The sequence below is a fragment of the Mixophyes fleayi genome, chromosome 1, assembly GCF_038048845.1.
Source record: "Mixophyes fleayi isolate aMixFle1 chromosome 1, aMixFle1.hap1, whole genome shotgun sequence".
Lineage (NCBI taxonomy): Eukaryota > Metazoa > Chordata > Amphibia > Anura > Limnodynastidae > Mixophyes > Mixophyes fleayi.
In genome coordinates, this window is record NC_134402.1 from 72,753,593 (window position 1) to 72,777,328 (window position 23,736).

General features: G+C 45.3%; 4 non-coding genes and 50 pseudogenes across 4 annotated transcripts; all 54 read right to left on the reverse strand.

Moving 5' to 3' along the window:
- Window positions 1-2,923: 2,923 nt before the first annotated feature.
- On the reverse strand, window positions 2,924-3,042 carry LOC142136546 (5S ribosomal RNA; annotated as a pseudogene).
- A 284-nt stretch (window positions 3,043-3,326) lies between these two features.
- On the reverse strand, window positions 3,327-3,445 carry LOC142136629 (5S ribosomal RNA; annotated as a pseudogene).
- An 81-nt stretch (window positions 3,446-3,526) lies between these two features.
- Window positions 3,527-3,645, reverse strand: LOC142133269 (5S ribosomal RNA). The gene has a single exon (XR_012686736.1). It is a non-coding gene; the product is annotated as a 5S ribosomal RNA (ribosomal RNA).
- A 283-nt stretch (window positions 3,646-3,928) lies between these two features.
- LOC142129576 (5S ribosomal RNA) lies at window positions 3,929-4,046 on the reverse strand (annotated as a pseudogene).
- An 83-nt stretch (window positions 4,047-4,129) lies between these two features.
- Window positions 4,130-4,250, reverse strand: LOC142136473 (5S ribosomal RNA; annotated as a pseudogene).
- Window positions 4,251-4,884: 634 nt separating this feature from the next.
- Window positions 4,885-5,003, reverse strand: LOC142136790 (5S ribosomal RNA; annotated as a pseudogene).
- A 434-nt stretch (window positions 5,004-5,437) lies between these two features.
- Window positions 5,438-5,556, reverse strand: LOC142128655 (5S ribosomal RNA; annotated as a pseudogene).
- Window positions 5,557-5,838: 282 nt separating this feature from the next.
- On the reverse strand, window positions 5,839-5,957 carry LOC142136164 (5S ribosomal RNA; annotated as a pseudogene).
- A 272-nt stretch (window positions 5,958-6,229) lies between these two features.
- Window positions 6,230-6,350, reverse strand: LOC142136061 (5S ribosomal RNA; annotated as a pseudogene).
- Window positions 6,351-6,622: 272 nt separating this feature from the next.
- Window positions 6,623-6,743, reverse strand: LOC142136741 (5S ribosomal RNA; annotated as a pseudogene).
- A 470-nt stretch (window positions 6,744-7,213) lies between these two features.
- LOC142137230 (5S ribosomal RNA) lies at window positions 7,214-7,332 on the reverse strand. The gene has a single exon (XR_012687874.1). It is a non-coding gene; the product is annotated as a 5S ribosomal RNA (ribosomal RNA).
- A 435-nt stretch (window positions 7,333-7,767) lies between these two features.
- On the reverse strand, window positions 7,768-7,886 carry LOC142127852 (5S ribosomal RNA; annotated as a pseudogene).
- A 665-nt stretch (window positions 7,887-8,551) lies between these two features.
- Window positions 8,552-8,670, reverse strand: LOC142131978 (5S ribosomal RNA; annotated as a pseudogene).
- Window positions 8,671-9,355: 685 nt separating this feature from the next.
- Window positions 9,356-9,474, reverse strand: LOC142134173 (5S ribosomal RNA; annotated as a pseudogene).
- Window positions 9,475-9,555: 81 nt separating this feature from the next.
- LOC142130896 (5S ribosomal RNA) lies at window positions 9,556-9,674 on the reverse strand (annotated as a pseudogene).
- Window positions 9,675-10,148: 474 nt separating this feature from the next.
- On the reverse strand, window positions 10,149-10,267 carry LOC142131989 (5S ribosomal RNA; annotated as a pseudogene).
- Window positions 10,268-10,917: 650 nt separating this feature from the next.
- LOC142136675 (5S ribosomal RNA) lies at window positions 10,918-11,036 on the reverse strand (annotated as a pseudogene).
- An 81-nt stretch (window positions 11,037-11,117) lies between these two features.
- On the reverse strand, window positions 11,118-11,236 carry LOC142132030 (5S ribosomal RNA; annotated as a pseudogene).
- Window positions 11,237-11,886: 650 nt separating this feature from the next.
- On the reverse strand, window positions 11,887-12,005 carry LOC142136677 (5S ribosomal RNA; annotated as a pseudogene).
- Window positions 12,006-12,086: 81 nt separating this feature from the next.
- On the reverse strand, window positions 12,087-12,205 carry LOC142132041 (5S ribosomal RNA; annotated as a pseudogene).
- A 666-nt stretch (window positions 12,206-12,871) lies between these two features.
- On the reverse strand, window positions 12,872-12,990 carry LOC142133560 (5S ribosomal RNA; annotated as a pseudogene).
- Window positions 12,991-13,071: 81 nt separating this feature from the next.
- Window positions 13,072-13,190, reverse strand: LOC142136172 (5S ribosomal RNA; annotated as a pseudogene).
- An 81-nt stretch (window positions 13,191-13,271) lies between these two features.
- Window positions 13,272-13,390, reverse strand: LOC142136504 (5S ribosomal RNA; annotated as a pseudogene).
- A 260-nt stretch (window positions 13,391-13,650) lies between these two features.
- Window positions 13,651-13,769, reverse strand: LOC142136106 (5S ribosomal RNA; annotated as a pseudogene).
- A 271-nt stretch (window positions 13,770-14,040) lies between these two features.
- LOC142136325 (5S ribosomal RNA) lies at window positions 14,041-14,159 on the reverse strand (annotated as a pseudogene).
- Window positions 14,160-14,240: 81 nt separating this feature from the next.
- Window positions 14,241-14,359, reverse strand: LOC142133291 (5S ribosomal RNA; annotated as a pseudogene).
- Window positions 14,360-14,631: 272 nt separating this feature from the next.
- Window positions 14,632-14,750, reverse strand: LOC142136655 (5S ribosomal RNA; annotated as a pseudogene).
- Window positions 14,751-14,831: 81 nt separating this feature from the next.
- LOC142136863 (5S ribosomal RNA) lies at window positions 14,832-14,950 on the reverse strand (annotated as a pseudogene).
- An 81-nt stretch (window positions 14,951-15,031) lies between these two features.
- On the reverse strand, window positions 15,032-15,150 carry LOC142121858 (5S ribosomal RNA; annotated as a pseudogene).
- An 81-nt stretch (window positions 15,151-15,231) lies between these two features.
- LOC142134576 (5S ribosomal RNA) lies at window positions 15,232-15,350 on the reverse strand (annotated as a pseudogene).
- Window positions 15,351-15,622: 272 nt separating this feature from the next.
- On the reverse strand, window positions 15,623-15,741 carry LOC142124690 (5S ribosomal RNA; annotated as a pseudogene).
- Window positions 15,742-16,212: 471 nt separating this feature from the next.
- LOC142136114 (5S ribosomal RNA) lies at window positions 16,213-16,331 on the reverse strand (annotated as a pseudogene).
- An 81-nt stretch (window positions 16,332-16,412) lies between these two features.
- LOC142136592 (5S ribosomal RNA) lies at window positions 16,413-16,531 on the reverse strand (annotated as a pseudogene).
- An 81-nt stretch (window positions 16,532-16,612) lies between these two features.
- LOC142119696 (5S ribosomal RNA) lies at window positions 16,613-16,731 on the reverse strand (annotated as a pseudogene).
- An 81-nt stretch (window positions 16,732-16,812) lies between these two features.
- Window positions 16,813-16,931, reverse strand: LOC142121156 (5S ribosomal RNA; annotated as a pseudogene).
- An 81-nt stretch (window positions 16,932-17,012) lies between these two features.
- Window positions 17,013-17,131, reverse strand: LOC142136182 (5S ribosomal RNA; annotated as a pseudogene).
- Window positions 17,132-17,403: 272 nt separating this feature from the next.
- On the reverse strand, window positions 17,404-17,522 carry LOC142121758 (5S ribosomal RNA; annotated as a pseudogene).
- Window positions 17,523-17,993: 471 nt separating this feature from the next.
- Window positions 17,994-18,112, reverse strand: LOC142136375 (5S ribosomal RNA; annotated as a pseudogene).
- Window positions 18,113-18,193: 81 nt separating this feature from the next.
- Window positions 18,194-18,312, reverse strand: LOC142136593 (5S ribosomal RNA; annotated as a pseudogene).
- Window positions 18,313-18,393: 81 nt separating this feature from the next.
- LOC142119707 (5S ribosomal RNA) lies at window positions 18,394-18,512 on the reverse strand (annotated as a pseudogene).
- Window positions 18,513-18,593: 81 nt separating this feature from the next.
- Window positions 18,594-18,712, reverse strand: LOC142136819 (5S ribosomal RNA; annotated as a pseudogene).
- Window positions 18,713-18,793: 81 nt separating this feature from the next.
- Window positions 18,794-18,914, reverse strand: LOC142133069 (5S ribosomal RNA; annotated as a pseudogene).
- Window positions 18,915-19,194: 280 nt separating this feature from the next.
- Window positions 19,195-19,315, reverse strand: LOC142136572 (5S ribosomal RNA; annotated as a pseudogene).
- A 679-nt stretch (window positions 19,316-19,994) lies between these two features.
- Window positions 19,995-20,103, reverse strand: LOC142136846 (5S ribosomal RNA; annotated as a pseudogene).
- An 81-nt stretch (window positions 20,104-20,184) lies between these two features.
- On the reverse strand, window positions 20,185-20,298 carry LOC142136678 (5S ribosomal RNA; annotated as a pseudogene).
- An 81-nt stretch (window positions 20,299-20,379) lies between these two features.
- Window positions 20,380-20,498, reverse strand: LOC142136516 (5S ribosomal RNA; annotated as a pseudogene).
- A 281-nt stretch (window positions 20,499-20,779) lies between these two features.
- LOC142136406 (5S ribosomal RNA) lies at window positions 20,780-20,898 on the reverse strand (annotated as a pseudogene).
- Window positions 20,899-21,579: 681 nt separating this feature from the next.
- Window positions 21,580-21,688, reverse strand: LOC142136804 (5S ribosomal RNA; annotated as a pseudogene).
- An 81-nt stretch (window positions 21,689-21,769) lies between these two features.
- On the reverse strand, window positions 21,770-21,878 carry LOC142136805 (5S ribosomal RNA; annotated as a pseudogene).
- An 81-nt stretch (window positions 21,879-21,959) lies between these two features.
- On the reverse strand, window positions 21,960-22,078 carry LOC142136750 (5S ribosomal RNA; annotated as a pseudogene).
- An 81-nt stretch (window positions 22,079-22,159) lies between these two features.
- Window positions 22,160-22,278, reverse strand: LOC142112580 (5S ribosomal RNA). The gene has a single exon (XR_012681248.1). It is a non-coding gene; the product is annotated as a 5S ribosomal RNA (ribosomal RNA).
- Window positions 22,279-22,356: 78 nt separating this feature from the next.
- On the reverse strand, window positions 22,357-22,475 carry LOC142135294 (5S ribosomal RNA; annotated as a pseudogene).
- Window positions 22,476-23,348: 873 nt separating this feature from the next.
- Window positions 23,349-23,467, reverse strand: LOC142131149 (5S ribosomal RNA; annotated as a pseudogene).
- An 81-nt stretch (window positions 23,468-23,548) lies between these two features.
- LOC142136927 (5S ribosomal RNA) lies at window positions 23,549-23,667 on the reverse strand. Its single transcript, XR_012687595.1, has one exon. It is a non-coding gene; the product is annotated as a 5S ribosomal RNA (ribosomal RNA).
- Between the last annotated feature and the right edge of the window lie 69 nt (window positions 23,668-23,736).

Below are 23,736 nucleotides of genomic sequence, written 5' to 3' on the forward strand. Positions count from 1 at the left end.
TAGTGTGTACTACAAATGTAAATTGTTAGAGAATCATCTAAATAAGTTGATACATTTGGAGCCATGTGTCCATCAATGCTATAATCCAATTATTATTTAATTTGTTAGGGATAAGATAATTAGCATAGTGTAGCCTAACATTGTATACTTTCCCTGTAAAATGTGAGGCCAAGGCCACTTTTTGTAACAGTTTCCTTACAGCAATGACACACATATTTCATCCTAAACCGCTGGCTACATTATTATAGTCAAACATTCGGTATATACTAAAAGATATCTGAAGATTTTCTACTTACTGTTTTAGCGAGTGCCAATAAGCATTTGTATTAATAAACCAGGTGTACACTCTTATTCCTAATTGCACAGCGCACTCGTCTCATCCGCGACAGCCGCCATGTTCTTGGTGGGAGAGTCAACCACAACACACAGGTGTCTGAAAGATCGGCGTGTGATGTTAGCGCACCCATACATGCTGAGAGAACCAATCACAGCGCATAATACTTCCATTTTGTGAGAGTGTCAGTGAAGATGAGGGCCGCTTTATTCAGTCGTTGTGAATTGAGGATGCTAACCGAGGGCATGGATAAAGTGCCCTCGGGGAGATATATGTCCAATGAGGTAAAGCTGCAGGCCTATCAAAGAGTTCGCAGACACCTCCGCTTCCGATATAATATAAGTAGGACCATCGTCCAGCGCCGCTGGAGCTATCTCCGGCGCCGTCAGCCCCGGCTCCTTGAGGAACTCCGCCAGGAGATTAGAATAAGTGAGTTCTCTATTAATCGCCAAAAAACCATGTACACATATATATTTGCTATGTTTGAATATATGTTCACCCTAATCACCTGACATGGCCTACATAACAATGTGCAAGCACACTATAAAGGTAATTCCCCTTCCAGTGCACACAAAATGCTTTGCCTCCTGTCTCCTACGTTTGTCTGCTGACAATGTACTGTCCTAAATGTTTTTGAGATAAACTTCAGAACATTAAGGTTAGTTTTTAGAATCAGGCTTATCAACTCTTGACCTGAGTGCTGTAACTTGCTGACCTAACCTTAAAAACAGTTTGGAGTGGCAGATGTGTGGTTATTATTGGGCAAAAATTTAAAATGTAGGTTTGAAAACACAAACACCTTAGCGTTATTACAAAATATTTGAAGGTCCCATAAGGTGCAAACAGATTACATACTGTACTAGATATAGGTAATCATTCATTAATTAACTGGCTAGTTACACTGTGAGGTAGTCCCAACAAAGGCTGATTTCCAAAGTATACTCATTATCCAAAGTATTTGAGCTCCATCCACTAATTCAGGGGTCCTGTACAGAGAGAACTAATTGACATCATTACCAGCCCCATGGGAGTTTGCATAATTAAATTCCCCAACAGTTCAAAGCAGTCTACTGGCAATTTGACCAAAAACCAAATTACCCACCCAGTAGTATGTTTGGAGAGTGGGGTAGTCAACACATGCAAGTATGGAGCAAACTGCCAAACTCCACACAGATGAAGCAACAATGAGGACTTGAACTCCTGACCCTGGTGCTGTTAGAGCAAAGTGCTCACCACTAGGCCACTGAGAAATTCCACAGCTCTATGCAAAAAACAAACATTGGTGACAGGTCATGTGAAATGCTTTGTGTTCATCATGTTTAGCTCCTTGCATTGGTAGTAGTTAATATTTGTGTTTGCTGCCAATGCTAAGTTTATTAAACATGTATGATCATCTGATTGTCATAATACTATCGGTTTATTACGCTGGTGAAAGTGTTAACAATAGCCTTTTTTTTTTCATTGTTGCCAACAGTCCGGGCACGCTGGGAACGGCGCCAACACCGTCGGGCGGTGATGGCGGAGGCAGAGGAGGAGGAGGAGGAGGCGGTGGTGGCGGAGGCAGAGGAGGAGGAGGAGGAGGTGGTGGTGGAGGCAGAAGACGAGGAGGAGGAGACCGAGGAAGACCAGCGTCAGCAGGTGGCAGGCCAGCCGGAGGGCGACGCCAAAGCCTCCCCAGGGATGGAGGCAGAGGAGCAGAGCGAGGGCCAGGAGGAAGTGGAGGAGGACTCCCAGCCTGCGGCCCAATCCTCCCTCTGTGCCTCTGGGGCAGCAGACTGGTCTGCTGAGGAGCCGGAGGCAGAACCAGAGGTTCAGCAGAACGATGACGCCAACAGGCAGCTGGTGGTGCCTCAAGCTGCTGAGGCCTTAGGAGATAGTAAGTGTTTACAAGAAAGGGTATTTTGAATTTGATAATACTTCAATGTTGTTAAACATTGGAACTAATCCCTGCTGGAACACATGTTGATTAAAAGATGACATTTATGACACAGGTTGCAATGAAAAGAACAGCCAGAGCCATCTTAACACATAGACAAGCAGGGCAGGGGCAACACAAATGGGCCCGAGAGCCTGGTCAGCTTGTCAGTATATTTTTCTTTTTTCAGGGAAATCAAATCGTTATCAAAATATTTTTACTTCCTGTGAGTGGTTTTGTAGGTAGTGGCCCACCATAGTGCTTTGCCCTGGGGCCTTTAATGCTGGATAAGACAACCCTGTCCACATCCCTCTCCCCGTGGCTCACCAGAATGTAATACATTGATTAAAATGCATTATCAACATCTAATGTGTGTCCAAATGTTTTTGTTGCTAGAGGCCTAACATTTTAAAGTAATGTAACAGTACACATCTCTAGTAATTCCTGTTTGTTTTGCAAAATTGGTTAACATGTTTTTAACATTTTTTTCTGGGTCTTGTGATCTCCCATCCAAGTACTAACCAGGCCTGGCCCTGCTTAGCTTCCAAGATCAGACAAGATTAGGCTTGTTCAGGGTGGTGTGGCTGTAGGTATTGGGCTTGCACTGACCGACATCTCTTATACATCTCAAAACCAGCAATGTAGGAAGCATGAACAAGAGAAAGAAAAAAAATGGCATATAGCACCTGGTGTTCCCAGGCTGTCTCCCATCCAAGTACTAACCAGGCCTGACCCTGCTTAGCTTCCAAGATCAGACAAGATTAAGCTTGTTCAGGGTGGTGTGGCTGTAAGTATTGGGTTACTACTGACCTACATCTCTTATACATCTCAAAACTAGCAATGTAGGAAGCATGAACAAGAGAAAGAAAAAAAAAGGCTTACAGCACCCGGTGTTTCCACAAGTGGTCTCCCATCCAAGTATTAACCAGACCTGGCCCTGCTTAGCTTCCAAGATCAGACAAGATTTGACTTGTTCAGGGTGGTGTGGCTGTAGGTATTTGGTTTATACTGACCTACATCTCTTATACATCTCAAAACCAGCAATGTAGGAAGCATGAACAAGAGAAAGAAAAAAAAGGTCTACAGCACCTGGTGTTCCAAGGTGGTCTCCCATCCAAGTACTAACCAGGCCTGGCCCTGCTTAGCTTCCAAGATCAGGGGAGAATAGGCTTGTTCAGGGTGGTGTGGCTGTAAGGATTGGGTTACTACTGACCTACATCTCTTATACATCTCAAAACTAGCAATGTAGGAAGCATGAACAAGAGAAAGAAAAAAAAGGCCTACAGCACCTGGTGTTCCCAGGTGGTCTCCCATCCAAGTACTAACCAGGCCTGGCCCTGCTTAGCTTCCAAGATCTGATGAGATTGGGCTTGTTCAGGGTGGTGTGGCTGTAGGTATTGGGGTTATACTGACCTACATTTCTTATACATCTCAAAACCAGCAATGTAGGAAGCATGAACAAGAGAAAGAAAAAAAAGGCCTACAGGACCTGGTGTTCCCAGGTGGTCTATGATCCAAGTACTAACCAGTCTCGGCCCTGCTGAGCTTCCAAGATCAGACGAAATTGGGCTTGTTCAGTGTGGCGTGGCTGTAGGTATTGGGTTCGCTCTCACCTAAATCTCTTATACATCTCAAAACCAGCAATGTAGGAAGCATGAACAAAAGAAAGAAAAAAAAAAAGCCTACAGCACCCGGTGTTCCAAGGTGTTCTCACATCCAAATACTAACCAGGCCCAGCCTGCTTAGCTTCCAAGATCAGATGAGATTGGGCTTATTCAGGGTGGTGTGGCTGTAGGTATTGGGGTTGTACTGACCTACATCTCTTATACATCTCAAAACCAGCAATGTAGGAAGCATGAACAAAAGAAAGAAAAAAAAAAAGCCTACAGCACCTGATGTTTCCACAAGTGGTCTCCCATCCAAGTATTAACCAGGCCTGGCCCTGCTTACCTTCCAAGATCAGAAGAGATTGGGCTTGTTCAGGGTGGTGTGGCTGTAGGTATTGGTTTTGTATTGACCTACATCTCTTATACATCTCAAAACCAGCAATGTAGGAAGCATGAACAAGAGAAAGAAAAAAGTAGCCTACAGCAGCTGTTGTTCACAGCTTGTCCCCCATCCAAATACTAACCAGGCCTGGCCCTGCATAGCTTCCAAGAACAGATGAAATTGGACTTGTCCAGGGTGGTGTGGCTGTAGGTATTGGGGTTGTACTGACCTACATCTCTTATACATCTCAAAACCAGCAATGTAGGAAGCATGAACTAGAGAAAGAAAAAAAAGGCCTACAGCACCCGGTGTTGCCAGGTGTTCTCACATCCAAGTACTAACCATGCCCAGCCTGCTTAGCTTTCAAAATCAGGCTTGTTCAGGGTGGCGTAGCTGTAGGTATTGGGTTTGCTCTCATCTACATCTCTTATACATCTCAAAACCAGTAATGTAGGAAGCATGAACAAGAGAAAGAAAAAAAAAGGCCTACAGTACCTGCTGTTCCCTGCTGTCTCGTCCAATATCAGACGAGATTGGGCTTGTTCAGGGTGGTATGGCTGTAGGTATTGGGGTTGTACTTACCTACATCTTTTATACATCTCAAAACCAGCAATGTAGGAAGCATGAACAAGAGAAAGAAAAAAAAGGCCTACAGAAATTGGTGTTTCCAGGTGGTCTCCCATCCAAGTACTAACCAGTCCCAGCCCTGTTTAGCTTCCAAGATCAGACGAGAATGTGCTTGTTTAGGGTGGTGTGGCTGTAGGTATTGGGTTTGTACTGACCTACATCTCTTATACATCTCAAAACCAGAAATGTAGGAAGCATGAACAAGAGAAAGAAAAAAAAAGGCCTACAGTACCTGCTGTTCCCTGCTGTCTCGCCCAAGATCAGACAAGATTGGGCTTGTTCAGGGTGGTGTGGCTCTAGGTATTGGGTTTGTACTGACCTACATCTCTTATACATCTCAAAACCAGCAATGTAGGAAGCATGAACAAGAGAAAGAAAAAAAAGGCCTACAGCACCCAGAGTTCCCAGGTAATCTAACATCCAAGTACTAATCAAGCCCGGCCTGCTTAGCTTCCAAAATCAGGCTTGTTCAGGTTGGTGTGGCTGTAGGTAATGGGTTTGTACTGACCTACATCTCTAATACATCTCAAAACCAGCAATGTAGGAAGCATGAACAAGAGAAAGAAAGAAAAGGCCTACAGCACCCGGTGTTCACAGGTGGTCTACCATCCAAGTACTAACCCGGCCTGGCCCTGTTTAGCTTCCAAGATCAGATGAGAATGGGCTTGTTCAGGGTGGTGTGGCTGTAGGTATTGGTTTTGTACTGACCTACATCTCTTATACATCTCAAAACCAGCAATGTAGGAAGCATGAAAAAGAGAAAGAAAAAAAAGGCCTACAGCAACTGGTGTTCCCAGGTGGTGTCCCATCCATGTATTAACCAGGCCTAGCCCTGCTTAGTTTCACAGATCAGATGAGATTGGGCTTGTTCAGGATGGCGTGGCTGTAGGTTTTAGATTTGCTCTCATCTACATCTCTTATACATCTCAAAACCAGCAATGTAGAAAGCTTTAACAAGAGAAAGAAAAAAAAAGGCCTACAGAACCTGGTGTTCCCAGGTGGTCTCCCATCCAAGTACTAACCAGGCCAGGCCCTGCTTAGCTTCCAAAATGAGATGAGATTGGGCTTGTTCAGGGTGGTGTGGCTGTAAGTATAGGGCTTTTACTGACCTACATCTCTTATACATTTCAAAACCAGCAATGTAGGAAGCATGAACAAGAGAAAGAAAAAAAAGGCCTACAGCAACTGGTGTTCCCAGGCAGTCTCCCTTCCAAGTATTAACCAGGCCTGGCCCTGCTTAGCTTCCAAGATCAGACTTGTTTAGGGTGGTGTGGCTGTAGGTGTTAGGTTTCTACTGACCTACAACTCTTATACATCTCAAAACCAGCAATGTAGGAAGCATGAACAAAAGAAAGAAAAAAAAAGGCCTACAGCACCTGATGTTTCCACAAGTGGTCTCCCATCCAAGTATTAACCAGGCCTGGCCCTGCTTACCTTCCAAGATCAGATGAGATTGGGCTTGTTCAGGGTGGCATGGCTGTAGGTATTGAGGTTGTACTGACCTACATCTCTTATACATCTCAAAACCAGCAATGTAGGAAGCATGAACAAGAGAAAGAAAAAAAAGGCCTGCAGCAACTGGTGCTCCCAGGTGGTCTCCCATCCAAGTATTAACCAGGCCTGGTGCTGCTTAGCTTCCAAGATCAGACTTGTTCAGGGTGGTGTGGCTGTAGGTGTTGGGTTTGTACTGACCTACATCTCTTATACATCTCAAAACCAGCAATGTAGGAAGCATGCACAAAAGAAAGAAAAAAAAAGGCCTACAGCACCCAATGTTTCCACAAGTGGTCTCCCATCTAAGTATTAACCAGGCCTGGCCCTGCTTACCTTCCAAGATCAGATGAGATTGGGCTTGTTCAGGGTGGCGTGGCTGTAGGTATTGGGGTTATACTGACCAACATCTCTTATACATCTCAAAACCAGCAATGTAGGAAGCATGAACAAGAGAAATAAAAAAAAGGCCTACAGCACCTGGTATTCCCAGGTGGTCTCTCATCCAAGTAGTAACCATGCTTGGCCCTGCTTAGTTTCAGAGATCAGACAAAATTGGGCTTGTTCAGGGTGGCATGGCTGTAGGTATTGGGTTTGCACTCACCTACATCTCTTATACATCTCAAAACCAGCAATGTAGGAAGCATGAACAAGAGAAAGAAAAAAAAGGACTACAGCACCTGGTGTTCCCAGGTGTTCTCATATCCAAGTACTAACCAGGCCCGGCCTGCTTAGCTTGCAAAATCAGGCTTGTTCAGGGTGGTGTGGCTGTAGGTATTGGGTTCCCTCTCACCTACATCTCTTATACATCTCAAAACTAGCAATGTAGGAAGCATGAACTAGAGAAAGAAAAAATAGGCCTATAGCACCTGGTGTTCCCAGGTGGTCTCCCATCCAAGTACTAACCAGGCCCTGCCCTGCTTAGCTTCCAAGATCAGATGAGATTGGGCTTCTTCAGGGTGGTGTGGCTGTAGATATTGGTTTTATACTGACCTACATCTCTTATACATCTCAAAACCAGCAATGTAGGAAGCATGAACAAGAGAAAGATAAAAAAAGGCCTACAGTACCTGCTGTTCCCTGCTGTCTCGCCCAAGATCAGACAAGATTGGGCTTGTTCAGGGTGGTGTGGCTCTAGGTATTGGGGTTGTACTGACCTACATCTCTTATGCATCTCAAAACCAGCAATGTAGGAAGCATGAACAAGAGAAAGAAAAAAAAAGGCCTACAGCACCCAGAGTTCCCAGGTAATCTCACATCCAAGTACTAATCAAGCCCGGCCTGCTTAGCTTCCAAAATCAGGCTTGTTCAGGTTGGTGTGGCTGTATGTAATGGGTTTGTACTGACCTACATCTCTAATACATCTCAAAACCAGCAATGTAGTAAGCATGAACAAGAGTAAGAAAAAAAAAGCCTACAGCACCTGGTGTTCACAGGTGGTCTACCATCCAAGTACTAACCAGGCCTGGCCCTGTTTAGCTTCCAAGATCAGATGAGAATGGGCTTGTTCAGGGTGGTGTGGCTGTAGGTATTGGTTTTGTACTGACCTACATCTCTTATACATCTCAAAACCAGCAATGTAGGAAGCATGAAAAAGAGAAAGAAAAAAAAGGCCTACAGCAACTGGTGTTCCCAGGTGGTCTCCCATACAAGTATTAACCAGGCCTGGCGCTGCTTAGCTTCCAAGATCAGACTTGTTCAGGGTGGTGTGGCTGTAGGTGTTGGGTTTGTACTGACCTACATCTCTTATACATCTCAAAACCAGCAATGTAGGAAGCATGAAAAAGAGAAAGAAAAAAAAGGCCTACAGCAACTGGTGTTCCCAGGTGGTCTCCCATCCAAGTATTAAGCAGTGCCTGGGCCTGCTTAGCTTTCAAGATCAGACTTGTTCAGGGTGGTGTGGCTGTAGGTGTTGGGTTTGTACTGACCTACATCTGTTATACATCTCAAAACCAGCAATGTAGGAAGCATGAACAAAAGAAAGAAAAAAAAAGGCCAACAGCACCCGATGTTTCCACAAGTGGTCTCCCATCCAAGTATTAACCAGGCTTGGCCCTGCTTACCTTCCAAGCTCAGATGAGATTTGGCTTGTTCAGTGTTGTGTGGCTGTAGGTATTGGTTTTGTACTGACCTACATCTCTTATACATCTCAAAACCAGCAATGTAGGAAGCATGAACAAGAGAAAGAAAAAAAAAGCCTACAGCACCTGGTGTTCACAGCTTGTCACCCATCCAAATACTAACCAGGCCCGGCCCTGCATAGCTTCCAAGATCAGATGAGATTGGGCTTATTCAGGGTGGTGTGGCTGTAGGTATTGGGGTTGTACTGACCTACATCTCTTATACATCTCAAAACCAGCAATGTAGGAAGCATGAACAAGAGAAAGAAAAAAAAAGGCCTACAGCAACTGGTGTTCCCAGGTGGTCTTCCCTCCATGTATTAACCAGGCCTGGTCCTGCTTCGCTTCCAAGGTCAGACTTGATCAGGGTGGTGTGGCTGTAGGTGTAGGGTTTGTACTGTCCTACATCTCTTATACACCTCAAAACCAGCAATGTAGGAAGCATGAACAAAAGAAAGAAAAAAAAAAGCCTACAGTACCCAATGTTTCCACAAGTGGTCTCTCATCCAAGTATTAACCAGGCCTGGCCCTGCTTACCTTCCAAGATCAGATGAGATTGGGCTTGTTCAGGGTGGTGTGGGGGTGGTGTGGTTGTAGGTATTGGTTTTGTAATGACCTACATCTCTTATACATCTCAAAACCAGCAATGTAGGAAGCATGAACAAGAGAAAGAAAAAAAAGGACTACAGGACCCGATGTTTCCAGGTGGTCTCACATCCAAGTACTAACCAGGCCCAGCCCTGCTTAGCTTCCAAGATCAGACAAGATTGGGCTTGCGCATGGTGGTGTGGCTGTAGGTATTGGGTGTATATTGAACTACATCTCTTATACATCTCAAAACAGCAATGTAGGAAGCATGAACAAGAGAAAGAAAAAAAAGGCCTACAGCACCCGGTATTCCCAGGTGGTCTCCCATCCAAGTACTAACCAGGCTTGGCCCTGCTTAGTTTCAGAGATCAGACGAAATTTGGATTGTTCAGGGTGGCGTGGCTGTAGGTATTGGTTTTGCTCTCACCTTCATCTCTTATACATCTCAAAACCAGCAATGTCGGAAGCATGAACAAGAGAAAGAAAAAAAAGGCCTATATCACCTGGTGTTACCAGGTGGTCTCCCATACAAGTACTAACCAGGCCCTGCCCTGCTTAGCTTCCAAGATCAGATGAGATTGGGCTTCTTCAGGGTGGTGTGGCTGTAGATATTGGGTTCATACTGACCTACATCTCTTATACATCTCAAAACCAGCAATGTAGAAAGCATGAAAAAGAGAAAGAAAAAAAAGGCCTACAGCAACTGGTGTTCCCAGGTGGTCTCCCATCCAAGTATTAAGCAGGCCTGGGCCTGCTTAGCTTTCAAGATCAGACTTGTTCAGGGTGGTGTGGCTGTAGGTGTTGGGTTTGTACTGACCTACATCTCTTATACATCTCAAAACCAGCAATGTAGGAAGCATGAACAAAAGAAAGAAAAAAAAAGGCCAACAGCACCTGATGTTTCCACAAGTGGTCTCCCATCCAAGTATTAACCAGGCTTGGCCCTGCTTACCTTCCAAGCTCAGATGAGATTTGGCTTGTTCAGTGTTGTGTGGCTGTAGGTATTGGTTTTGTACTGACCTACATCTCTTATACATCTCAAAACCAGCAATGTAGGAAGCATGAACAAGAGAAAGAAAAAAAAAGCCTACAGCACCTGGTGTTCACAGCTTGTCACCCATCCAAATACTAACCAGGCCCGGCCCTGCATAGCTTCCAAGATCAGATGAGATTGGGCTTATTCAGGGTGGTGTGGCTGTAGGTATTGGGGTTGTACTGACCTACATCTCTTATACATCTCAAAACCAGCAATGTAGGAAGCATGAACAAGAGAAAGAAAAAAAAGGCCTACAGCAACTGGTGTTCCCAGGTGGTCTTCCCTCCATGTATTAACCAGGCCTGGTCCTGCTTAGCTTCCAAGGTCAGACTTGATCAGGGTGGTGTGGCTGTAGGTGTAGGGTTTGTACTGTCCTACATCTCTTATACATCTCAAAACCAGCAATGTAGGAAGCATGAACAAGAGTAAGAAAAAAAAAGCCTACAGCACCTGGTGTTCACAGATGGTCCGCCATCCAAATACTATCTAGGCCCGGCACTGCATAGCTTCCAAGATCAGGCTTGTTCAGGGTGGTGTGGCTCTAGGTAATGGGGTTGTACTGACCTACATCTCTTATACATCTCAAAACCAGAAATGTAGGAAGCTTGAACAAGAGAAAGAAAAAAAAGGCCTACAGCACCCAGAGTTCCCAGGTAATCTCACATCCAAGTACTAATCAAGCCCGCCCAGCTTAGCTTCCAAAAACAGGCTTGTTCAGGGTGGTGTGGCTGTAGGTAATAGGTTTGTACTCCCCTACATCTCTTATATATCTCAAAACCAGGAATGTTGGAAGCATGAACAAGAGAAAGAAAGAAAAGGCCTACAGCACCCGGTGTTCACAGGTGGTCTACCATCCAAGTACTAACCAGGCCTGGCGCTGCTTAGCTTCCAAGACCAGATGAGAATAGGCTTGTTCAGGGTGGTGTGGCTGAAGGTATTGAGTTCAAACTGACCTACATCTCTTATACATCTCAAAACCAGCAATGTAAAAATCACGAACGAGAGAAAGAAAAAAAAGTCCTACAGCACCTGGAGTTCCCAGGCGGTCTCCCATCCAAGTACTAACCAGGCCCAGCTCTGCTTAGCTTCCAAGACCAGATGAGAATAGGCTTGTTCAGGGTGGTGTGGTTGTAAGTATTGGGCTTTTACTGACCTACATCTCTTATACATCTCAAAACCAGCAATGTAGGTAGCATGAACAAGAGAAAGAAAAAAAAGGCCTACAGCAACTGGTGTTCCCAGGTGGTCTTCCCTCCATGTATTAACCAGGCCTGGTCCTGCTTAGCTTCCAAGATCAGACTTGTTCAGGGTGGTGTGGCTGTAGGTGTTGGGTTTGTACTGACCTACAACTTTTATACATCTCAAAACCAGCAATGTAGGAAGCATGAACAAAAGAAAGAAAAAAAAAGCCTACAGCACCTGGTGTTCACAGATGGTCCGCCATCCAAATACTATCTAGGCCCGGCACTGCATAGCTTCCAAGATCAGGCTTGTTCAGGGTGGTGTGGCTCTAGGTAATGGGGTTGTACTGACCTACATCTCTTATACATCTCAAAACCAGAAATGTAGGAAGCTTGAACAAGAGAAAGAAAAAAAAGGCCTACAGCACCCAGAGTTCCCAGGTAATCTCACATCCAAGTACTAATCAAGCCCGCCCGGCTTAGCTTCCAAAAACAGGCTTGTTCAGGGTGGTGTGGCTGTAGGTAATAGGTTTGTACTCCCCTACATCTCTTATATATCTCAAAACCAGGAATGTTGGAAGCATGAACAAGAGAAAGAAAGAAAAGGCCTACAGCACCCGGTGTTCACAGGTGGTCTACCATCCAAGTACTAACCAGGCCTGGCGCTGCTTAGCTTCCAAGACCAGATGAGAATAGGCTTGTTCAGGGTGGTGTGGCTGAAGGTATTGAGTTCAAACTGACCTACATCTCTTATACATCTCAAAACCAGCAATGTAAAAATCACGAACGAGAGAAAGAAAAAAAAGTCCTACAGCACCTGGAGTTCCCAGGCGGTCTCCCATCCAAGTACTAACCAGGCCCAGCTCTGCTTAGCTTCCAAGACCAGATGAGAATAGGCTTGTTCAGGGTGGTGTGGTTGTAAGTATTGGGCTTTTACTGACCTACATCTCTTATACATCTCAAAACCAGCAATGTAGGTAGCATGAACAAGAGAAAGAAAAAAAAGGCCTACAGCAACTGGTGTTCCCAGGCAGTCTCCCATCCAAGTATTAACCAGGCCTGGCCCTGCTTAGCTTCCAAGATCAGACTTGTTCAGGGTGGTGTGGCTGTCGGTGTTGGGTTTGTACTGACCTACAACTTTTATACATCTCAAAACCAGCAATGTAGGAAGCATGAACAAAAGAAAGAAAAAAAGAGGCCTACAGCACCCGATGTTTCCACAAGTGGTCTCCCATCCAAGTATTAACTAGGCCTGGCCCTGCTTACTTTCCAAGATCAGATGAGATTCAGCTTGTTCAGGGTGGCATAGCTGTAGGTATTGGGATTGTACTGACCTACATCTCTTATACATCTCAAAACCAGCAATGTAGGAAGCATGAACAAGAGAAAGAAAAAAAAGGCCTACAGCAACTGGTGTTCCCAGGTGGTCTCCCATCCAAGTATTAACCAGGCCTGGTGCTGCTTAGCTTCCAAGATCAGACTTGTTCAGGGTGGTGTGGCTGTAGGTGTTGGGTTTGTACTGACCTACATCTCTTATACATCTCAAAACCAGCAATGTAGGAAGCATGCACAAAAGAAAGAAAAAAAAAAAGCCTACAGCACCTGGTGTTCACAGCTTGTCCCCCATCCAAATACTAATCAGGCCCGGCCCTGCATAGCTTCCAAGATCAGATGAGATTGGGCTTTTTCAGGGTGGTGTGGCTGTAGGTATTGGGGTTGTACTGACCTACATCTCTTATACATCTCAAAACCAGCAATGTAGGAAGCATGAACAAGAGAAAGAAAAAAAAGGCCTACAGCACCCGATGTTTCCAGGTGGTCTCCCATCCAACTACTAACCAGGCCTGGCGCTGCTTAGCTTCCAAAATCAGATGAGATTGGGCTTGTTCAGGGTGGTGTGGCTGAAGGTATTGGGTTCATACTGTCCTACATCTCTTATACATTTCAAAACCAGCAATGTAAAAAGCATAAACAAGAGAAAGAAAGAAAAAGCCTACAGCACCTGGTGTTCACAGGTGGTCTACCATCCAAGTACTAACCAGGCCTGGCCCTGCTTAGCTTCCAAGACCAGAAGAGAATAGGCTTGTTCAGGGTGGTGTAGCTGTAAGTATCTGGTTTTTACTGGCCTACATCTCTTATACATCTCAAAACCAGAAATGTAGGAAGCATGAACAAGAGAAAGAAAAAAATGGCCTACAGCACCCAGTGTTCCCACATCCAAGTATTAACCAGGCCCGGCCTGCTTAACTTCCAAAATCAGGCTTGTTCAGGGTGGTGTGGCTGTAGGTAATGGGCTTGTACTCATCTACATCTCTTATACATCTGAAAACCAGCAATGTAGGAAGCATGATCAAGAGTAAGAAAAAATAGGCCTACAACACCTGGTGTTCCCAAGTGGTCTCGCATCCAAGTACTAACCAGGCCAGGCCCTGCTTAGCTTCCAAGATGAGATGAGATTGGGCTTGTTCAGGGTGGTGTGGCTGTAGGTATTGGGTTCATGCTGACCTACATCTCTAATAAATCTAAAAAACCAGCAATGTAGGAAGCATGACAAAGAGAAAGAAAAAAAAGGCCTACAGCACCCGGTGTTGCCAGGTAATCTCACATACAAGTACTAACCAGGCCCGGCCAGCTTAGCTTCCAAAATCAGGCTTGTTCAGGGTGGTGTGGCTGTAGGTAATGGGTTTGTACTCACTTACATCTCTTATACATCTGAAAATCAGCAATGTAGGAAGCATGATCAAGAGTAAGAAAAAATAGGCCTACAACACCTGATGTTCCCAGGTGGTCTTGCATCCAAGTACTAACCAGGCCAGGCCCTGCTTAGCTTCCAAGATCAGACAAGATTGGGCTTGTTCAGGGTGGTGTGGATGTAGGTATTGGGTTTGTACTGACCTACATCTCTAATACATCTGAAAACAAAAAATGTAGGAAGCATGAACAAAAGTAAGAAAAAATAGACATACAGCTACTGGTGTTCCCAGGTGGTCTCCCATCCAAGTACAAACCAGGCCCTGCCCTGCTTAGCTTCCAAGATCAGACAAGATTGGGCTTGTTCAGGGTGGTGTGGATGTAGGTATTGGGCTCATACTGACCTACATCTCTTATACATCTCAAAACCAGAAATGTAGGTAGCATGAACAAAAGAAAGAAAAAAAAAAGGCCTACAGCACCCGGTGTTCCCAGGTAATCTCACATCCAAGTACTAAACAGGCCCGGCCTGCTTAGTTTCCAAAATCAGGCTTGTTCAGGGTGGTGTGGCTGTAGGTAATGGGCTTGTACTCACCTACATCTCTTATACATCTCAAAACTAGCAATGTAGGAAGCATGAACAAGAGTAAGAAAAAATAGACCGACAGCACCCAGTGTTCCCAGGTGGTCTCCCATCCAAGTACTAACCAGGCCAGGCCCTGCTTAGCTTCTAAGATGAGATGAGATTGGGCTTGTTCAGGGTGGTGTGGCTGTAGTAATTGGGTTCGTACTGACCTACATCTCTTATACATCTCAAAACCAGCAATGTAGGAAGCATGAACAAAAGTAAGAAAAAATAGGCCTACAGCACCTGGTGTTCCCAGGTGGTCTCCCATCCAAGTATAAACCAGATGCTGCTCTGCTTAGCTTCCAAGATCAGATGAGATTTAGTTTGTTCAGGGTGGTGTGGCTGGAGGTGTTGGGTTTCTACTGACCTACATCTCTTATACATCTCAAAACCAGCAATATAGGAAGCATGAACAAGAGAAAGAAAAAAAAAGCCTACAGCACCCAGTGTTCCCAGGTGGTCTCCCATCCAAGTACTAACCAGGCCCAGCCCTGCTTAGTGTCCAAGATCAGATGAGATTGGGCTTGTTCAGGGTTGTGTGGCTGTAGGTATTGAGTTTATACTGACCTACATCTCTAATACATCTCAAAACCAGCAATGTAGGAAGCATGAACAAGAGAAAGAAAGAAAAGGCCTACAGCACCCGGTGTTCACAGGTGGTTCCCCAACCAAATACTACCCAGGCCCAGACCTGCATAGCTTCCAAGATCAGATGAGATTGGGCTTGTTCAGGGTGGTGTGGCTGAAGGTATTGGGTTTCTACTGACCTACATATCTAATACATCTCAAAACCAGCAATGTAGGAAGCATGAAGAAGAGAAAAAAAAAAAAGGCCTACAGCACCTGGTGTTTCCACAAGTGGTCTCCCATCCAAGTGCTAACCAGGCCCGGCCTGCTTAACTTCCAAAATCAGCCTTGTTCAGGGTGGTGTGGCTGTAGGTAACGGGCTTTTACTCATCTACATCTCTTATACATCTCAAAACCAGCAATGTAGGAAGCATGAACAAGAGTAAGAAAAAATATGCCTACAGCCCCTGGTGTTCCCAGGTGGTCTCCCATCCAAGTAGTAACCAGGCCCAGCCCTGCTTAGCGTCCAAGATCAGATGAGATTGTGCTTGTTCAGGGTGGTGTGGCTGTAGGTATTGGGGTTGTACTGGCCTACATCTCTTATACATCTCAAAACCAGCAATGTAGGAAGCATTAACAAGAGAAAGAAAAAAATGGCCTACAGAACTCAGTGTTTCCAGGTGGTCTCCCATCCAAGTACGAACCAGGTGTGTCCCTGCTTAGCTTGCAAGATCAGGCTTGTTCAGGGTGGTGTGGCTGTAGGTATTAAGTTTGTATTGACCTACATCTCTTATACATCTCAAAACCAGAAATGTAGGAAGCATGAACAAGAGAAAGAAAAAAAAGGCCTACAGCACCTGGTGTTCCCAGGTGGACTACCATCAAAATACTAACCTGTCCTGGCCCTGCTGAGCTTCCTAGATCAGATAAGATTGGGCTTGCTCAGGGTGGTGTGGCTGTAGGTATTGGGCTTGTGCTGAACTACATCTCTTATACATCTCAAAACCAGCAATGTAGGAAGCATGAACAAGAGAAAGAAAAAACAGGCCTACCGAACCTGGTGCTCCCAGGTGGTCTCCCATTCAAGTACTAACCAGGCCCAGCCCTGCTTAGCTTCCAAGATCAGATGAGAGAGGGCTTGTTCAGGGTGGTGTGGCTGTAGTTATTGGATTTGTACTGACCTACATCTCTAATACATCTCAAAACCAGCAATGTAGGAAGCATGAACAAGAGAAAGAAAGAAAAGGCCTACAGCAACCGGTGTTCACAGGTGGTCTACCATCCAAGTACTAACCAGGCCTGGCCCTGCTTAGCTTCCAAGATCAGATGAGAATAGGCTTGTTCTGGGTGGTGTGGCTGTAAGTGTTGGGTTTGTTCTGACCTACATCTCTAATACATCTCAAAACCAGCAATGTAGGAAGCATGAACAAGAGTAAGAAAAAATAGACCTACAGCACCTGGTGTTCCCAGGTGGTCTCCCATACAAGTACTAACCAGGCTCCGCTCTGTTTAGCTTCCAAGATCAGATGAGATTGGGCTTGTTCAGGGTGGTGTGGCTGTAGGTATAGGATTCATACTGACCTACATCTCTTATACATCTCAAAACCAGCAATGTAGGAAGCATGAACAAGAGAAAGAAAAAAAAGGCCTACAGCACCCAGTGTTCCCAGGTGGTCTCCCATCCAAGTACTAACCAGGCCCAGCCCTGCTTAGTGTCCAAGATCAGATGAGATTGGGCTTGTTCAGGGTTGTGTGGCTGTAGGTATTGAGTTTATACTGACCTACATCTCTAATACATCTCAAAACCAGCAATGTAGGAAGCATGAACAAGAGAAAGAAAGAAAAGGCCTACAGCACCCGGTGTTCACAGGTGGTTCCCCAACCAAATACTACCCAGGTCCAGACCTGCATAGCTTCCAAGATCAGATGAGATTGGGCTTGTTCAGGGTGGTGTGGCTGAAGGTATTGTGTTTCTACTGACCTACATATCTAATACATCTCAAAACCAGCAATGTAGGAAGCATGAAGAAGAGAAAAAAAAAAAAGGCCTACAGCACCTGGTGTTTCCACAAGTGGTCTCCCATCCAAGTGCTAACCAGGCCCGGCCTGCTTAACTTCCAAAATCAGCCTTGTTCAGGGTGGTGTGGCTGTAGGTAACGGGCTTTTACTCATCTACATCTCTTATACATCTCAAAACCAGCAATGTAGGAAGCATGAACAAGAGTAAGAAAAAATAGGCCTACAGCCCCTGGTGTTCCCAGGTGGTCTCCCATCCAAGTAGTAACCAGGCCCAGCCCTGCTTAGCGTCCAAGATCAGACGAGATTGGGCTTGTTCAGGGTGGTGTGGCTGTTGGTATTGGGGTTGTACTGGCCTACATCTCTTATACATCTCAAAACCAGCAATGTAGGAAGCATTAACAAGAGAAAGAAAAAAAAGGCCTACAGAACTCAGTGTTTCCAGGTGGTCTCCCATCCAAGTACGAACCAGGCGTGTCCATGCTTAGCTTCCAAGATCAGGCTTGTTCAGGGTGGTGTGGCTGTAGGTATTAAGTTTGTACTGACCTACATCTCTTATACATCTCAAAACCAGAAATGTAGGAAGCATGAACAAGAGAAAGAAAAAAAAGGCCTACAGCACCTGGTGTTCCCAGGTGGACTACCATCAAAATACTAACCTGTCCTGGCCCTGCTGAGCTTCCTAGATCAGATAAGATTGGGCTTGCTCAGGGTGGTGTGGCTGTAGGTATTGGGCTTGTGCTGAACTACATCTCTTATACATCTTAAAACCAGCAATGTAGGAAGCATGAACAAGAGAAAGAAAAAACAGGCCTACCAAACCTGGTGCTCCCAGGTGGTCTCCCATTCAAGTACTAACCAGGCCCAGCCCTGCTTAGCTTCCAAGATCAGATGAGAGAGGGCTTGTTCAGGGTGGTGTGGCTGTAGTTATTGGATTTGTACTGACCTACATCTCTAATACATCTCAAAACCAGCAATGTAGGAAGTATGAACAAGAGAAAGAAAGAAAAGGCCTACAGCAACCGGTGTTCACAGGTGGTCTACCATCCAAGTACTAACCAGGCCTGGCCCTGCTTAGCTTCCAAGATCAGATGAGAATAGGCTTGTTCTGGGTGGTGTGGCTGTAAGTGTTGGGTTTGTACTGACCTACATCTCTAATACATCTCAAAACCAGCAATGTAGGAAGCATGAACAAGAGTAAGAAAAAATAGACCTACAGCACCTGGTGTTCCCAGGTGGTCTCCCATACAAGTACTAACCAGGCTCCGCTCTGTTTAGCTTCCAAGATCAGATGAGATTGGGCTTGTTCAGGGTGGTGTGGCTGTAGGTATTGGATTCATACTGACCTACATCTCTTATACATCTCAAAACCAGCAATGTAGGAAGCATGAACAAGAGAAAGAAAAAAAAGGCCTACAGCACCTGGTGTTCCCAGGTGGTCTCCCATCCAAGTACTAACCAGGCCTAGCCCTGATTAGCTTCCAAAATCAGACAATATTGGGCTTGTTCTGGGTGCTGTGGCTGTAGGTGTTGGGTTTATACTGACCTACATCTCTTATACATCTCAAAACTAGCAATGTAGGAAGCATCAACAAGAGAAAGAAAGTAAAGTCCTACAGCACCCGGTGTTTCCACAAGTGGTCTCCCATCCAAGTATTAACTAGGCCCGGCCCTGCTTAGCTTCCAAGATCAGATGAGATTGGGCTTGTTCAGGGTGGTGTGGCTGTAGGTATTGGGTTCATACTGACCTACATCTCTTATGCATCTCAAAACCAGCAATGTAGGAAGCAAGAACAAGAGAAATAAAAAAATGTCTACAGCACCTGGTGTTCACAGGTGGTCCCCCATCCAAGTACTAACGAGGCCTGGCCCTGATTAGCTTCCAAGATCAGACAATATTGGGCTTGTTCTGGGTGCTGTGGCTGTAGGTGTTGGGTTTATTCTGACCTACATCTCTTATACATCTCAAAACCAGCAATGTAGGAAGCATGATCAAGAGAAAGAAAGTAAAGTCCTACAGCACCCGGTGTTTCCACAAGTGGTCTCCCATCCAAGTATTAACTAGGCCCGGCACTGCTTAGCTTCCAAGATCAGATGAGATTGGGCTTGTTCAGGGTGGTGCGGCTGTAGGTATTGAGTTCATACTGACCTACATCTCTTATGCATCTCAAAACCAGCAATGTAGGAAGCAAGAACAAGAGAAAGAAAAAAATGCCTACAGCACCTGGTGTTCACAGGTGCTCCCCCATTCAAATACTAACCAGGCCAGGCCCTGCAGAGCTTCCAAGATCAGATGAGATAGGCTTGTTCAGGGTCGTGTGGCTGTAGGTATTGGGGTTGTAATGACCTACATCTCTTATACATCTCAAAACCAGCAATGTAGGAAGCATGAACAAGAGAAAGAAAAAAAAAGGCATACAGCACCCGCTGTTCCCAGGTGGTCTATAATCCAAGTACTAACCAGTCCCGGCCATGCTGAGCTTCCAAGATCAGAGGAGATAGGGCTTGTTCAGGGTGGTGTGGCTGTAGGAATTGGGTTTCTACTGACCTACATCTCTTATATATCTCAAAACCAGCAATGTAGGAAGCACGAACAAGAGAAAGAAAAAAATACCTACAGCACCCAGTGTTCCCAGGAGGTCTCTCCTCCAAGTACTAACCAGGCCTGGGCCTGCTTAGTTTCCAAGATCATACAAGATTTGACACGTTCAGTGTGGTGTGGCTGTAGGTATTTTGTTTGTACTGACCTACATCTCTTATACATCTCAAAACCAGCAATGTAGGTAGCATGAACAAGAGAAACAAATAATAGAGCTACAGCACCTGGTGTTCCCAGGTGGTCTCCCATCCAAGTACTAACTAGGCCCCACCCTGCTTAGCTCCCAAGATCAGGCTTCTTCAGAGTGGTGTGGCTGTAGATATTGGGTTCATACTGACCTACATCTCTTATACATCTCAAAACCAGCAATGTAGGAAGCATGAACAAGAGAAAGAAAAAAAAGGCCTACAGCACCTGGTGTTCCCAGGTGGTCTCCCAGCCAAGTACTAACCAGGCCCGGCCCAGCTTCCAAGATCAGACGAGATTAGGCTTGTTCTGGGTGCTGTGGCTGTAGTTGTTGGGTTTATAGTGACCTACATCTCTTATACATCTCAAAACCAGCAATGTAGGTAGCATGAACAAGAGAAAGAAATAATAGAGCTACAGCACCTGGTGTTCCCAGGTGGTCTCTCCCCCAAGTACTAATCAGACCCAGTCCTGCTTAGCTTCCAAGATCAGATGAGATTGGGCTTGTTCAGGGTTGTGTGGCTGTTGGTATTGGGTGTTTATTGACCTACATCTCTAATACATCTCAAAACCAGCAATGTAGGATGCATGATCAAAAGTAAGAAGAAATAGGCCTACAGCAACTGGTGTTCCCAGGTGGTCTCCCATCCAAGTACTAACCAGGCCCGGGCCTGCTTAGCTTCCAAGATCAGACAAGATTTGACTTGATCTGTGTGGTGTGGCTGTAGGTATTGGGTTTTTACTGACCTACATCTCTAATACATCTCAAAACCAGCAATGTAGGAATCATGAACAAGAGAAACAAAGAAAAGGCCTACAGCAACTGGTGTTCACAGGTGGTCCCCCATCCAAATACTATCCAGGCCTGGCCCTGCATAGCTTCCAAGAGCAGATGAGATTGGGCTTGTTCAGGGTGGTGTGGCTGTAGGTATTTGGGTTTTACTGACCTACATCTCTTATACATCTAAAAACAAGCACGGTAGGAAGCATGAACAAGAGAAAGAAAGAAAAGGCCTACAGAACCTGTTTTTTCCTGGTGGTCTCCCATCCAAGTACTAACCAGACCTGTCTCTGCTTAGCTTCCAAGATTAGACAAGACTGGGCTTGTTCAGGGTGGTGTGGCTGTAGGTATTGGGTTTGTACTGACCTACTTCTCTTATACATCTCAAAACCAGAAATGTAGGAAGCATGAACAGGAGAAAAAAAAGAAAGGCCTACAGCACCCAATGTTACCAGTTGGTCTACCATCAAAGTAATAACCAGTCCCGGCCCTGCTGAGTTTCCAAGATCAGATGAGATTGGGCTTGCTCAGGGTGGTGTGGCTGTAGGTATTGGGCTTGTGCTGAACTACATCTCTTATACATCTCAAAACCGGCAATGTAGGAAGCATGAACAAGAGTAAGAAAAAATTGGCCTACAGGACCTGGTGTTCCCAGGTGGTCTACCATACAAGTACTAACTAAGTCCTGCCCTGCTTAGCTACTAAGATCAGATGAGATTGGGCTTCTTCAGGGTGGTGTGGCTTTAGATATTTGGTAGTTACTGACCTACATCTCTTATACATCTGAAAACCAGCAATGTAGGAAGCATGAACAAGAGTAAGAAAAAATAGGCCTACAACACCTGGTGTTCCCAGGTGGTCTCCCATCCAGATACTAATCAGGCCCTGCCCTGCTTAGTTTCCAAGATCAGGCTTCTTCAGGGTGGTGTGGCTGTAGATATTGGGTCCATACTGACCTACATCTCTTATACATCTCAAAACCAGCAATGTAGGAAGCATGAACAAGAGAAAGAAAAAATAGGCCTACAACACCTGGTGTTCCCAGGTGGTCTCCCATCCAGATACTAATCAGGCCCTGCCCTGCTTAGTTTCCAAGATCAGGCTTCTTCAGGGTGGTGTGGCTGTAGATATTGGGTCCATACTGACCTACATCTCTTATACATCTCAAAACCAGCAATGTAGGAAGCATGAACAAGAGAAAGAAAAAAGAGGCCTACAGCCTCTGCTGTTCCCAGGTGGTCTCCCAACCAAGTACTAACCAGGCCTGGCCCTGCTTAGCTTCCAAGATCAGATGAGATTGGGCTTGTTAAGGTTGGTGTATCTGTAGGTGCTGGCTTTGTTCTGACCTACATCTCTTATACATCTCAAAACCAGTAATGTAGGAAGCATGAACAAGAGTAAGAAAAAATAGACCTACAGCACCTGGTGTTCCCAGGTGGTCTCCCATCCAAGTACTAACCAGGCCCTGCCCTGCTTAGCTTCCAAGATCAGTCAAGATTGGGCTTGTTCAGGGTGGTGTGGCTGTAGGCATGGGGTCCTACTGACCTACATCTCTTATACATCTCAAAACCAGCAATGTAGGAAGCATGAACAAGAGAAAAAAAAAAGGCCTACAGCACCTGGTGTTCCCAAATTGTCTCCCATCTAAGTACTAACCAGGCCTAGCCCTGCTTAGCTTCCAAGATCAGATGAGAATAGGCTTGTTCAGGGTGGTGTGGCTGTAAGTATTGTTTTTGTACTGACCTACATCTCTTATACATCTCAAAACCAGCAATGTAGGAAGCATGAACAAAAGAAAGAAAAAAAAAAGGCCTACAGCACTTGTTGTTTCCACAAGTGGTCTCCCACCCAAGTATTAACCAGGCTCGACACTGCTTAGCTTTCAAGATCAGACGAGATTGGGCTTGTTCAGGGTGGTGTACTGTAGGCATAGGGGATGTACTGACCTACATCTCTTATACATCTCAAAAAAAGCAATGTAGGAAGAACGAACAAGAGAAAGAAAAAAATGGCTATAGTACGTGGTGTTCCCAGGTGGTCTCCCATCCAAGTACTAACCAGGCCAGGCCCTGCTTAGCTGCCAAGATCAGACAAGATTTGACTTGTTCAGTGTGGTGTGGCTGTAGGTATTTGTTTCGTACTGACCTACATCTCTTATACTTCTCAAAACCAGCAATGTAGGAAGCATGAACAAGAGAAAGAAAAAAAAGGCCTACAGCACAAGGTGTTGCAAGGTGGTCTCCCATCCAAGTACTAACCAGGACCGGCCCTGCTTAGTTTCAGAGATCAGATGAAATTGGGCTTGTTCAGGGTGGCGTGGCTGTAGGTTTTCGGTTTGCTCTCACCTACATCTCTTATAAATCTCAAAACCAGCAATGTAGGAAGCATGAACAAGAGAAAGAAAAAAAAGGCCTACAGGACCCGATGTTTCCAGGTGGTCTCCCATCCAAGTACTAACCAGGCACCGCCCTGCTTAGCTTCCAAGATCAGGCTTGTTCAGGGTGGTGTGGCTGTAGGTATGGGGCTTGTACTGACCTACTTCTCTTATACATCTCAAAACCAGAAATGTAGGAAGCATAAACAAGAGAAAGAAAAAAAAGGCCTACAGCACCCGGTGTTCCCAGGTGGTCTCCCATCCAAATACTAAGCAGGCCCGGGCCTGCTTCGCTTCCAAGTTCAGACAAGATTGGGCTTGTTCAGGGTGGTGTGGCTGTAGGTATTGGGATTGTACTGACCTACATCTCTTATACATCTGAAAACCAGCAATGTATGAAGCATGAACAAGAGTAAGAAAAAATAAACTTACAGCACCTGGTGTTCCCAGGTGGTCTCCCATCTAAGTACTAACCAGGCCCTGCCCTGCTTAGCTTCCAAGATCAGACAAGATTGGGCTTGTTCAGGGTGGTGTGGCTGTAAATATTGGTTTTGTACTGACCTACATCTCTTATACATCTCAAAACCAGCAATGTAGGAAGCATGAACAAGAG